This window comes from Neopsephotus bourkii, unplaced genomic scaffold, assembly GCF_033783945.1.
Source record: "Neopsephotus bourkii isolate Nb327-2 ecotype Australia unplaced genomic scaffold, CSIRO-AGI_Nbou_v1 NB_719, whole genome shotgun sequence".
NCBI classification, from domain to species: Eukaryota; Metazoa; Chordata; class Aves; order Psittaciformes; family Psittacidae; genus Neopsephotus; species Neopsephotus bourkii.
In genome coordinates this window covers 749,359-762,864 of record NW_026901218.1, presented here as the reverse complement: position 1 = coordinate 762,864, position 13,506 = coordinate 749,359, and the positions used below count along the sequence as shown (strand labels likewise).

The following is a 13,506-nucleotide window of genomic DNA, read 5'->3' as shown; positions in this document are numbered from 1 at the left end:
TGCAGTGGCAGAGGGATGCAAGGCTGCACACCAGGAATGCTTCCCCTGTGCCACTGCTGTGTGTTAAGACTGCTTTCCCCAAAGACCCAAGTTCACATGTTTTTTTCTTGCATAGGTGCTTTTCCTGCCATGGGGAGGGCTGGGCACTTTGTGACGAGCAGCACAAATTGCCACTTGCTTTGTCACTCATACTGTAACCTGGCAAGTCGGAGCCAAATGAATCTGCACTGGGCAGCTATTTCTGCTGCTGGATTTTATTGATTGAAGTCCTGCCTGCTGGCAGCAGCACTGACCAATGTGTCTATTGGTTTGCTTGTGGCTGTAGTGTGGAGCTGCCAATCACTTGTTAAGCCACTGACTCCCTCCAAGCTTTAACAACTACTTTAAAACTTACTGTATCCTTCTGCAAGTGATACTCTTCTACCTTTCAGAAGCAGTACCCAGACATTCCTTCTGCTCTGATCCTCAGCTGTAACTGCTGGGATGAGCAACAGCTCATTCATAGATAGCTACAGCCAGGTCACATTTCTAATTGCATGTAATAATCCCCAAATCCCATTGTTTAATGCTCTTAAGCATAACCCATTGTCCTACTCCACAGAATCAAGGTTTTCCCTTTTCTTTTTTTTTTCTTTTTTCTTTTTTTTTAGCTTGTTTTTCCAGTGAAAGGAGACAATTTAGGAACAAGCTCTCATGAGTAATGAGTAACCAGTGACAGTTATCATGAGTAACCAGTAACGAGTGGTGTCCCTCAGGGATCAGTGTTGGGACCAGTCTCGTTCAACATCTTTGTCACTGACATGGACAGTGGGATTGAGTGCGCCCTCAGCAAGTTTGCCGATGACACCAAGCTGTGTGGTTCGGTTGATACGCTGGAGGGAAGGAATGCCATCCAGAGGGACCTTGACACGCTTGTGAGGTGGGCTGATGCCAACCTCATGAAGTTTAACCATGCCAAGTGCAAGGTCCTACACCTGGGTCGGAGCAATCCCAGGCACAGCTACAGGTTGAGCAGAGAAGAGATTCAGAGCAGCCCTGCGGAGAAGGACTTGGGGATGCTGGGCGATGAGAAAATGAACATGAGCCGGCTTCAGTGTGCGCTCGCAGCCCAGAAAGCCAACCGTATCCTGGGCTGCATCAAAAGGAGCGTGACCAGCAGGTCGAAGGAGGTGATCCTGCCCCTTTATTCTGCTCTCCTGAGACCTCACTTGGAGGATTGTGTGCAGTTCTGGTGTCCTCAACATAAAAAGGACATGGAACTGTTGGAACAAGTCCAGAGGAGGGCCATGAGGATGATTGGGACTGGAGCACCTCCCGTATGAAGATAGGCTGAGAAAGTTGGGGCTGTTCAGCCTGGAGAAGAGAAGGCTGCGTGGAGACCTCATAGCAGCCTTCCAGTATCTGAAGGGGGCCTATAGGGATGCTGAAGAGGGACTCTTCATTAGGGACTGTAGTGATAGGACAAGGGGTAATGGGTTAAAACTCAAACAGGGTAAGTTTAGATTGGATATAAGGAGGAAATTCTTTCCTGTTAGGGTGGTGAGGCACTGGAATGGAGGGAGGTTGTGAATGCTCCATCCCTGGCAGTGTTCAAGGCCATGTTGGACAGAGCCTTGAGTGAGATGGTTTAGTGTGAGGTGTCCCTGCCCATGGCAGGGGGGTTGGAACTTGATGATCTTTAGGTCCTTTCCAACCCTAACTATTTTATGATTCTATGATCTAACAGGCTGTTTGATACAGCTTTGTTTTCCTTCCTGTCATACTATACGTGCATTTAAGGGTGTGAGCACTCTGAAGCAGTTATGGTTTTGAGCTGTTTAGAATTATTCTGTGTGGTTTTTAACTGCTGATGCATTTCCAAGCTTCTGAGTCAATATGCAAAATGGAAAAGGAGCACTTTGCAAAAGTGTGCCTCGAACATAGCATGAACAACCCAGCACATCCCTAAATAATGCTTTGTAGCTGCACAGTCACTACAGCTGTTACAAAGATGCTTGTCAAATGTTCTCTAGGCATTTGACTGGAGTGGGACTGCATCATGTGTGGATGTAGCTATGTGGTAGACCATATGGTATTCTCTGTACGATGGGGCATGTGGCTGTAGGTTTGTGCCAAGATGTTGAGCTCTTGGAGGTCAACATTGCTCAGTGGTACTGGATGGCTCAGTGAAAATGATGGCAATGTCTGTACCAGAGCTAGCTCTGCACGCTTCCTTACTAGAGAGGATTCATTTTCCTTTCTATCCTAGTGTTCACTTTGTCCCTGGTGAGAGCCGCAGAGAGGCTCTGCCAGTGGGTTACAGGAGAGGTACTGAGGAATGGAAGTATCCACATCTCAACTCCCCTACCTAGAGCCCTGGTAAGCTGAATGGTAAATTTCTGTTCTCTGATGTCATTCGCACTGTTGCACATAACTGTGTTGGTGGCTATTGTTGCAGAGACTGTCTGAACATAATTAAAACCAGCTTGCATTTGTGGTGTTGATAGTCTTAGCTACCTTAATTGTATTCCCGAAGGAATCTGCCAGTCTCCCCTGTCCAATTTTGCAGCATGCTGCAGTGAATGGAAACACAGTTCTCACCAGCTGTTGTTACAAGAGGGCGGGATGTTTGTGTCAGAGCCCAGCTGCCCTTCAGAGGACTGAGGTGGTTGTTTCCCATGGTTAGCTCCCCTGGAAGCCCATGGAGGAGGTGGGTTTCTGCATGCCTCCAGAACTGCTGTGGAGGGCAGCCCTTCCCTGCCTGCCCCTCTTCACCATGTTTGTAAGAATCTGGCCCTCCTGCCAGCCCTGGCTGCAGTGCTGGGCTCTGGCAGCATCCTGCTAATGGGGTTAATGCTGCTTGTGGTACCACAAAGAGCACAGCCCCTCCAAACACATGTGGCTAATGGGCTAATTAAACAAAGACTAGTTTGGACTTGAATGGGGAAAGGATAACCTGGTGTTAATAATCATGACAGGGCAGGGGCTGGTGAAGCCATGCCGTGAAAGCTCAGTATTGACTCTGCTGGCTCCCCCAGCAGGCTCCAAAGCAGCAAGGTTCTAAGCTTGCAAGTAGTGCACTGTGGCTGGAGACTGTGCCTGCGTTTAGGATGCTTAAGCCATTGATTTGAGCTCTAAAGGGGGGGGGGAAGAAAAGCTACTACCAGTAATTGCACCATTTGATCTGGAAGGACCCAAAGGGACAGCAGCTACTCCAGCTGCTGCCATAATGGAACATCTGATGAGGCTGTGGCAGTGCCTGGCTTGGCCTTACTACCTCTGTCCTTGACAAAACAGAGCACCCCACTGTTTACTCAGTGTGTATTTCAGCATGTGTCTTGTCCTCTTGGAATCTGAGATGCTCCAAGTGACAATGGCTGCAGCATCCTCCTTTGGAACCAGAGCAGAGTGGGTGAGCAGAATGCTGTGGTGTTGCTGAGGCCGTAGTCACTGGCTTATAACATTAACAGCATTACACTGCTCCTTCTCTGTACTCTGAGACCATGTGGAGAAAGCACATATTTGAGGTAACCAAATTAGGAAAGCTTAGGGTAACTTGACCACCGTGTAGTCATGAGCTCATTGCACAGCTATCATGTTCTCTGTAGAATCAGACATGTACGGGGCTTGTGCAGGGATGCACTTACTGGTCTAGTAAAAGAAAGGCGCTGAATGAAGCAGTGCTGATATCTTCTCTAGTGTCTGCGGTTGAAGGTACCAGGTATTTAATAATTATACTGGATATTGGAAAAAAAGCTAACACCAAGAACTTTGGATACATGGAACGTTCATGTGGTGTCCCAGAGGTGTCTGAAACATCTTCTATTCTCTCTATGCCTCTCTAGCTCTAATTTGGTCCTTCATGTAGTCTGTGTGATTTCTGACCATCTTCCTCTCCAAGGGGGCTTCCCTTAGGAAGCCAGCATGGTGTGCATGGGCTGTCTGGCACTTTCCTTCCTGGCAAGCTTCTGCTTCACCCAGCTTTGACATCAATTCATTAATTCCCACCATCTGCATTGTTTGGCAGAGGGGAGTGGCTCAAGGGGCTGAGTTTCCTTGCTGTGAGCAGAATTTGCAGAAAACAATGTATTCCGGAGGAGACGGCTGGGACAGGATCATCTCCGCTCCCAGCCCTTGTAAGTGGAACAAGGAGTGAAAGGAGGCAATAAGTGAAACTAAAAGAAATACATCACATGCCAAGCTGACGACTTTCTCTACTATTTTTATGCACTTGTACTTCTTGATTAAGATATTAATGAGCTGTGTTTTCAAGTAATATGTTAAAATAACTGTTTCCAGGACTGGAATATTTTCCACCAAATGTCAATATATGCACTCATCCAGTTGGTGTTTGTGAAAGGAGCTGGCATGTTGGTTGTGCCATGTCTCTGACATAGATGTGTTGCTACACCTTTAGGCACAATACAAAGCACACACTGATTCCAGTGGAACAGGAATCCTTAGAGATGTGAACTTAGCCCGTGAATCTCTAATCTTGAGATGTTTCCTGGGGTTGTCTTTAATGTGGGCTTCTTGGAGTCCACTATAAACTGCTTGATGGGTTAGAGATTAAACTGGAGCTTGTTATCTTTTAGTGAAATGCTGCTTAATCAAAATAGCTGTCATGATGGAGCTTTGAAATTATGCCCTTGACTATATATTTTTCATTAGATGTTAATATGGTGCCTGAAGAAACTCTGATTATGCAGAGCCCCAGTGAAATATTGCTGTCACTGATGTTACTGAAAGTAATTGAGTTCTGAGGTTCCTTAATTTATGAATGAGAAAAGCTTTGATTAGCTTAAATAAAGATGGTACAGGAAGTTTCTGCTTAATCAGATGGATAAAATTAAAAAGTTTGTGGTCCTGGAGGTGCTGTGTGGAGCACTGACATCCAGCTCCACCAGGCAGGTAGTGCAGCAGTAGGGGAAGTGATTGATGGGGATGAGAACTGCAGGTTAACTGCTAGGGTTTGCCAAAGATTGAGACTCTCACAAACTTTTGGCTATGGATCCAGTCCTAAATGCACTGAAGATGGGGGTCTTCCTGCTGACATTGATGGGCTTTTGCTCAGTTGCTGCTTGCCAGCTGCAATATTTGCTGTCTCCATGGATTGCCTGGAAGAGTGTGTGGGGAAAGCAGAGCTTGGCTCTGATTTATACATGCATGGCACTTGTCCCTCTCTGCAAAGGAATCTCCCTGAGCAAGAAAGCCCAGTTACTCCTCTGGCAGGAGGAATTCATCCCTGGTTCCCATAGAGAGGTGTGTTCATGCCAACTTCCTCTCCTTTAGGGGTTCTCTATAGCTGCCCAACAGTCATGTCCCTTGTACTGAGCCTTGACATCACAAGCGAGTGCTTAGCAGACAGCACCCTGAGGTGAGAGATGAGTGAACTTCCAGTTGAGAAACATGGTCTGAATGCATGCCACTGTTACATTTGACTGTTTCAAGCTCATGCATAAAAGCCTGATTTTAGACACCAAAGAAATGTAAATGTTAAGTGCACATGGGCCATGTGGCTCTTAGGCACCTCATGAAAGCAAACTGGGGTTTCCACCCATGTAAATCTTTACTCAGCTCGCAGCCTCTTGCACTCATTGCAGTTGATCACTCAGAGGCAGCAGCAGGGAGAGGTGGCAGTGTCCTGGAGGTCATCGTGGAGGACAGGGAGTCCCTCTGTAGAAGATGCTCACAAAGAAGTTGGTGTCCTTGTGCAGGAAGGGCAGGAACATGGCAGTGTGCAGAGTTGCCTATGTTTTAGCCACCATCCAGCACTGCCCTATTTGCTTACAAAAGGGCCAAACCTCTAATAACATAATTTTCATCCAAAGGTGAAAGCATGTTTTGATGCCAGCTTGGATGAGTCCAGTGGGAAGCTGGTGTGCGTTACAGGAGGGAGTACAGGTGGTGAGCTTGGTAACTCACCAGGTGAGTTTGGTAAGCTCACCAGGTGAGCTTAAAACCTGCAGCATGCCAGGTTTTAAGGAATGCTGTGATGTGGATTGTATATAAGTCTAACAAACAGAGCTTCGAGTCAAAGGCTGGAACTTGCTCTGTCACTGTGGTGGTAATTTTGCCAGCTATTTTTGTGTGTGTAGAGCTGAATCCCAATGATAGAGAACAAAACCTGAAATATCAGATGAGTAACAGCCTGAGCTCTGAATTTCCTGGCTTTGGTCAAAGCCTATCTCAGACTTATTGTTGGTTTAAAACGGAGCTATGTGTTCATGTTTATAGACTATTGTGATTTCCAGCAACATCACCGTAGCAACAACTGTGCAGTTGATATATTTACTCTGAATTTGGGATATTTTTAACCTGGTCATTTAAACCATTTCTACTGGACTGGAATTTGGTACTTTTATCTCTGTGTTTTGTTTTAAACGGGTTTTTGTTTAACATTTGCACATTAAAAAGAGACATTCAGGTTTTCTTGATAATGTGTACATAAGCCCATTATACTTTGAACTGGAAATCATAGACTCATAGAATACCAGGTTGAAAAGGACCTCGAAGATCATCTGGTCCAACCTTTCTTGGCAAAGCATAGAATCATAAAATAGTTAGGGTTGGAAAGGGCCTTAAGATCACCAAGTTCCAACCCCCCTGCTATGGGCAGGAACACCTCACACTAAACCATGTCACCCAAGGCTTCGTCCAACCTGGCCTTGAACACTGCCAGGGATGGAGCATTCACCTGGACTAGATGTGTGCCTAGCAGGGCACTTGCCGACCTGCAGAGGGCGGCGTGAGTCTTGGTGAACGGAAGAAATAGGAGCCCTCACTCAGCAGGTGGAGTCCTTTCTGTCCTTAAAGGTCTGTAAATGCTGTGGTTTCTGAGTGAGGAAGTTCACACTATTTTCAGTCACAGTTGTGTCCTTTTCCTCATGAGTACACAATTGTATACAGGCCTATCAAAACACCAAAACTAACCACCAGCAAAATAGAGGGAAGGAAAGTCACCACTCCAGTGTGGTTTCCCACGCTGTGGCATGGAAAAGGAAGCTGTAGTTTTATCATGACTGAAGCTCCAGCAGACTTGCATTGCGAACTAATTGGCAAGTAAATCCAAAATTGATTGAGATCCTTGAGGAGGATGTTTCTGTTTGGTCTAGACATGACTGAGATAATCACACTGAAGGCATCTTATGGATTTATTTTTCATGGCTATGTTCTCCATGGTCCTTATTACTCACCATTACTTGGAAACCTGTGCTCCTTCAGCTCAAGGACAGCCTTGTCTTTTGTGTGAGGGATGTGACATTTCAAACAAAGCATTGTAGTTTCCTATTTTCATAGGAAGGAATAATGGAGAGATGAATTTTGCTTCCTGGAAGAAAGCAGCATGCTCCCAGCAGAGAGGTCTAGTAAATCAAATTGATGGATGACTACCCTCAGCCTCTCCATGCCTGTCAGACTGTGTGTTGCTGCCAGGCTGGCATTTCCTGGCTCCTCTGTACGCTCTTTCCTTGCATGGACTGAATTTTTGTCATCAGCTGCTGCAATAGAAAAGGTCACTGGATAAAAGGCTTAATAAAAAGCATGGTTTCTGGGTTGGGCGTCAGGAGGACCAGTTGCTACCAGTGGGTATTTTTAGAGTGGTACCTAAGGAAACAAACAACTGCTATCCCACGAGCTGAATTAAAATATGTTGGAAACTTTTAGAACAAGGCAGTGAGCTTAAAGAGCAGAGTCACTGTTGATCAAACTAAGGACTGATGTGTCAAAGGCAGTCAAGTGATGCTGACCTTCTTATCTATGTTTGTGTCCCAGTAGAGATGTAAACGTGTACAGCTTTGAGCTCTTCAACTGACCAGGGAGCGTCTCTGGGTCTTTGGAAAGTGCCTGGTGCCCGTGTGCTTAACCCATCTGCCATGGGTGTCTATCCTGGCAGCTCTTCCCTGCTCCCTGCCGAGGGGTGCGGATGGTGCCCCAGGCTGCGGGCTCCTCGCCTCCGGGCTTGTAACGCCCGGTCCTCGGCTCTACCGGCACCAAGGCAGCTGGGGACCTGCAGGGCTTTGGCACCTACACAGGGTGTCAGTGTTGTTCCACTTCAGCACACGGACTGAGCTCCTGGAAAGCGAGGCACTGGGAAAGGACAGCAAATCCTCTGCCTGCCTCTTGGCTTGTGATAACTGTTTGGTCTCTACGTGCACTGTCTGACCTCCAGGCTCCCTCACTAATGTTTCTGTGTGCTGTAGGTGACCTGGACCCAAAGCCGGGCTGTCTCCTGGTGCCTTCTGCACCCCAGGAACAGCTGGATGACTGTGAGTGGATCACAGAGGTGTATGTGTGGCACTGATTTTGTCTGACTGACAGTTCGACTTCCTTTGACTTTTCTGGCAGTAGGGAAACACCAGCAGCTGCCTATCCCAAGGTGCACAGTCCCATGGAGCCCTCCCTCTTGTACTCTACAGCTACTGCAATGGGCACGTGCCTGCTAGCTCACAGATCACTTTTACCTCCCGTGCTGCAGTATGTGGCCTGCTCCTTTTGCAGAGAGGTATGGTTTGGGAAGTAATTACCTTTGATATCTGGCTGTGCTTCTCCCTGCTTAGAAAGTCATCAAGACCTCAGCCAAGCAGGGAGCTGGGACTGCTGTGCTGCCCTGAGCAAGGCAATGGGGCCAGTGCTGTTGGCACAGGCACTGCCCACTCACCTGGGAGCTGTCCCAGTGCTTTGAGGGAATGGCACTGGGATGGGCAGGACAGGCAGTGGCTTCTGGCTGGGGTGTGCGGGATGTTTGGAGTGAAACAAAATACTCACCTGGGACTGGCTTTAGGTGCTACAGCTGAATCTTCCTGCAGCTGTGAGCAAAACCTGCCCTGGGTTTAAACTGGGCTTGAATTCCTCAGTTGCCCTTTGCTATAGGAGCAGATCCCCTGTCACCACCTCTGGAGCTGATGGGTGAGTGCAAGGAGCAGAGGAGCAAGCACCCCCTTGTGCAACACTGGCAAGCAGCTCTGGGGAGCCTGTGTTTTATGCACTTCCTTTGAATGCAGCTCAGCACAGCCCTAGGCTGGGAGGTGAGCCCCTGCACCAGCATCCAGAGCTGGCAGGGCTCCCAGGACCTCAGACATGGCAAAAAGGCTGTCCCCACCACACACATCATCAGTCTGTAGCATGTCCAGGGCAGACATAGACCCCTTGGCACCAACAGTGCTGGCAGCATCCTCCTCAGAGATGGGGCCCCAACTCTTAAAGCTTTGTTTAGAGTATGAGTATCACACGGGTTTTGTGCTAGTCCTTCTCCCAGGGGTCAGTTATTGTGTCCTTTATGCTCTTGTTGCTTATTGTCTTTTTTTGTCTCCTGATTTTCACCTTTTTCCTTTGTACATGGGGAAGAGGAGAAAGCACAGTTCAAAAAGCAACATTTAGTCCATAGTAGGATAGGATGGTGGGAGTCTGCTCCTGCTTGTTTTCTTCACCTATGCAAAGGATTCAGACTGGATATCTGGTGGTTTTGTGTTTCTCAGCCTTAATGGAGGGGAAAAAATGGCTGCAGGACAGTGATCAATGTTTCAAACCAGCTTTCAAACCTTTACCCAGCCTGCTGAAGGTGAGGGTTATTTTAGACCACCCTTTAATGCTCACTGATATTGCATGAAGATTTTGCTTTAGAATACAAATCTCATTCTTTTTGTAATAAGACAGTCACCCGCTGTGGTTGGGTAAGGGGGTGAGTACTCCCACATGGGCTCTACCTCCTTTGTTGTACCAGGTTAAATACACTGCATGTTTCCTGCTAACCCTTTGTAAGTTAAGAAACAAACCTGTCACTGTTGCCTCTCAGCATGCCCCCATGACAGAGGCAGTGGCCAGGTGAGCCCTCCTGCACTTCATGTCCTGGCGGTGCTGCTATGGGAACAGGGTGGAATGGGAGCTGCTCGTCCAGTGCCTGAGGCAGCCAGGCACCTACTGAGTGAGTACTTCCAGAACCAGCATCTTGGGCAGCTCTTGGGAGGGGATGGGATCACCTCCAGTCACACAGTAGCATCGCGCCATGAGGAGCCGTCCATTCATTAAATGAAACAGCTTCCATCCCACTTTAAATGCAAGCATGCAAGTGATTTCCAAGGGAAGTCTACTGAAGAGCTGAGGATCAGCTTTTATAGCTGAAAGGTCCATCCTGCTCTACAGTAAAACATCACCTAGAAGCATTTTCCAACAATAGAGCACTTTCCTTACCTAAACTGCAGGAATCTACCCTGCAGCTTGGTATTTTGGGAAAGCACAGAGTGACCTGTAAAGCCCCACATCCCAGCTATTGTGAATGTTTCATTTCACAGAAAAAGTGGGATTTGATTCCCTGGTTTCATTCCTCTCTCTGAAGATAGTTATTGCAGTTTTGGTGCTTGCTGGCTCTGGGGTCAGTCCTGGTTTGAGGACTGGCTGTCCATGGGGCGACCCAACAAACCAAGCTGGTGAATTTGGTGTTAGGCTTTGCTGTGGGTCCTGCTTGGGCCTGCTGAGGAGTGTGGGGAAGCTTCACCCATGGATTTTGGGTAACAGCTAATCCCAGGTGCCTGCATTGCCCTGGGAGTTCTGCTGGGAGGGCTGGGGAGTGATGGGGACTGTGTCATGGTGGCAGGAGGATGCTCAGCACCTCAGGATGCCATGTACCATGTAGGGTCAGTACCTGGTGTGATGCCCACATGGGGATGTGGTCTGTGGGTCCTCAGCAGTGCCAGGAGCTGGCCAGCATCCATGCACCACCTCCAGCAAGATGGATAAGGTGCCATCACCTCCTGCAGAGCCTGGAGCAGCTGCATCCCCCTGGAGATGCCTCCATGGACCTTTGGGATGTGGAGGTTGGGCACCACCCACTCTTCCAGGGCCAGACATGGCGGCGCTGGGTGCCCCGCTCAGCAGTGGTCAGGGTGAGTCCTTCCTTGTTGTTAGCTGCTTGTGGGAGCCCCTTCCCCATTGATGGCCTTGTGGGGCTGGGGGACCTTCCCTGTGATGCTCAGCTCCTCAGGCATCTTTTACAGTTCTCATTTTCTTTGGGTTTTTGTCATTAAACACCAGTGAAAACAGTCAAGATCCCTTCTTTCTGGTGTTTTCTTCCTCCCAAACTCTGAGGACAAATCTTGCTGCAGCCTTTTTGAGAAATAGCAGTGGATAATCTTTCCTCTTTTGTTAATTTTTTTCCCAACATTAGGAGAACATTAGTTTCCATGACAGATCCCATTTAAGCTTTTCACAAGCTCTATAGCTGGACAATTTATTTTACTTTTTAAGTGAAATGATGAATAACAAAAAAAGTACTTTCTTTTGCCAGCACTGCATAGATATTTGCCTTTGTTAAATAATTATTATTTATGACTCCTTTAATGGTCATACAGCACAATTTTATGATGTTGGATTCTTTCCAATTTGGGCCAGAATTTTATCACTGAATATAGATGCAGGAAGGGTGCCTGTGCATAATATGAGATATCCAATATCCCCGGGAAGCTCTGTGCATGAATAATCTTCTGATTTCAGGACTGTCACAGATGCCATGGTCACAGCCGGTCCAAGTGCAGGGTGTTCCATGGGACAGGTCAGGTAAGGAGCTGGAAAACCTTCTGCCAGGCTGCAATTCCCATTCCTCTAAGCTCGGGGTTCATTTGTAAAATCACAGCACATTCTGTCTTATTACTGTGCTTATTATGAGGGCTGGAAACATGGGGCAAATTCTCTTTTATTCCCCCTTTGCCACCCTGTATCCCAAAGTCACTCATGTTCAAATCAAGCTTCCAGGTCCTGCAGTGATGCTGAATGGGGCTGTTAAAACCCTGCCTAGGTAGCAAAGATGTCTTACCCTGTCCTCAGTCAATAGTCTACATGTTATGATGGTGAGAAGGAGAATTTGCTTCTGCACTGTTGAAATTGGGTCAGATCTTAGGCATGAGATAAGAAAAATGATTTGCTGTCTTTCAGATGTGTTCAGTTCTGTGTTTGGGGTTTCTGAATGAGAGAGGAGGCTTAACCCAGGGATGTGAGTGCAGCCATAAATCTGGCCTTCTGTCTTTATTTCTCCTTCTGCACAGACATTCCAAGGCAGCCAAAAGATGTATTGTTATTGCACAAATTTGCCACTTAAAGTTCATCTGATTAAATGCAAATACTTAAAAGTATACTGCTAGCTAGAAGAATAAACAACATGTATAAAACCCCATGTGTGAGAAAAAAAAGGCATTTCAACCAAACTGTGTCTAATTTGCATCACTAATGAGCTTGGCTGGAACACCTGATTGATCCAGGGTCACAGTTTATGAGCTATTTGGTATACACTTCCTTTGCAGTGTGTATACTTGACATACGCAGAGGAAGCTCTGCAAGCCTGACTTAGCCATTGTTTTGCTAATGTGCATAAAAGCTTTTGATTTATAAACCTGATGTGTTTTAATTCGAGCAGTCACTGCCTGTTTTAATTCTTCGGTGTGCTTGTAGACAAGGTGTGTAACGTGCAAGGGATCCTGACACAGGCTAAAGCAGCAGAAGAGATGCCAGCTTTGCTCAGGTACAGGTCACAAAAGGTACGATGGGCTCCATGTCAGCATGGCTCTTCTCAGGCTGTACAGCTTCCCTTAGTCCATGTCTGCTCAGGCAGAGGTGTATGGGTAGTAGAAACCAGTCATCCCAGTCCCACTGGCCTAGTGGAAGTTAACAACTGAGGGTCTCCTGGTAGGAGGAAACTACTGGAAAGCTGGGGAAGGGAACATACTTAATCCAGTACATTTAAGCTGAGGTGACTCTATGTGCATGCTGCTGGAAGAGGTTACAATACCGAACTGAGACATACTCTACATGCCTGTGTGCTTTTACTATTTTCTACCATGAAGATCACCTACCAGATAAAGCAGTACAGCAATAAATAATAAATACAGCAATAGCTTTATTCTCCGTGGAAAATGGTTAGAAATGGACTTTCCCTGCTCTCATTTTTAAAAGAACTTTAACATCTATTATTCTATTATTATGGTGGTGTTCACGGCCAGGTTGAACAAAGCTTTGGGTGACATGGTTTAGTGAGAGGTGTCCCTGTCCATAGCAGGGGGTTGGAACTGGATGATTTTAAGGTCCTTTCCAACCTTAACTATTCTATGATTCATTCTGTGTGCCCCATCTCCTTCTCCCCCCCTCCCTCCCCCGCCCAGCATTCAAGAACCAAGCTGGCATCCCAAACTTATGAGAGCAGCTTTTAAGCCTTTGGAAAGTAACAATGTTTTGGCTTGCCTTTTTTTCCATCTTTTTTTACTTTTCTGTTAAAGGACTGTAACTTTTCCCAGCTTCTCTAGAAAACTGGAGGAAGCCTTGGGTTTTCCAATGAAAGCATGGGATGGGCCTGGATGGAACTGCAAACTCCAGGGCTGCTCTTAGGTCTGGTTCCTGCAGCACCGGTTTGGGGTTTGGCATGTTTCACAGCCTGTGCAGCCTGGGGAATTGTTACCACCCTCTGTTTTTCCCAAACATGAAGCAGGCTTCAGCACGTTCTTCAAGTGACAAAAGAAGAGAAGGCACTGTTCTAAAGCTGTTTTG

General features: G+C 47.0%; 1 protein-coding gene and 1 long non-coding RNA gene across 2 annotated transcripts in view; one reads left to right on the top strand and one right to left on the bottom strand.

Moving 5' to 3' along the window:
* FAM107A (family with sequence similarity 107 member A) overlaps positions 1-13,506 on the top strand; it is a 320,254-nt gene that overhangs the window by 239,812 nt on the left and 66,936 nt on the right. The window lies entirely within an intron of this gene.
* On the bottom strand, positions 3,683-5,280 carry LOC133212591 (uncharacterized). The gene is made up of 2 exons (XR_009725537.1): positions 5,201-5,280; positions 3,683-4,112 (listed from the first exon to the last, which is right to left on the bottom strand). It is a non-coding gene; the product is annotated as an uncharacterized LOC133212591 (long non-coding RNA).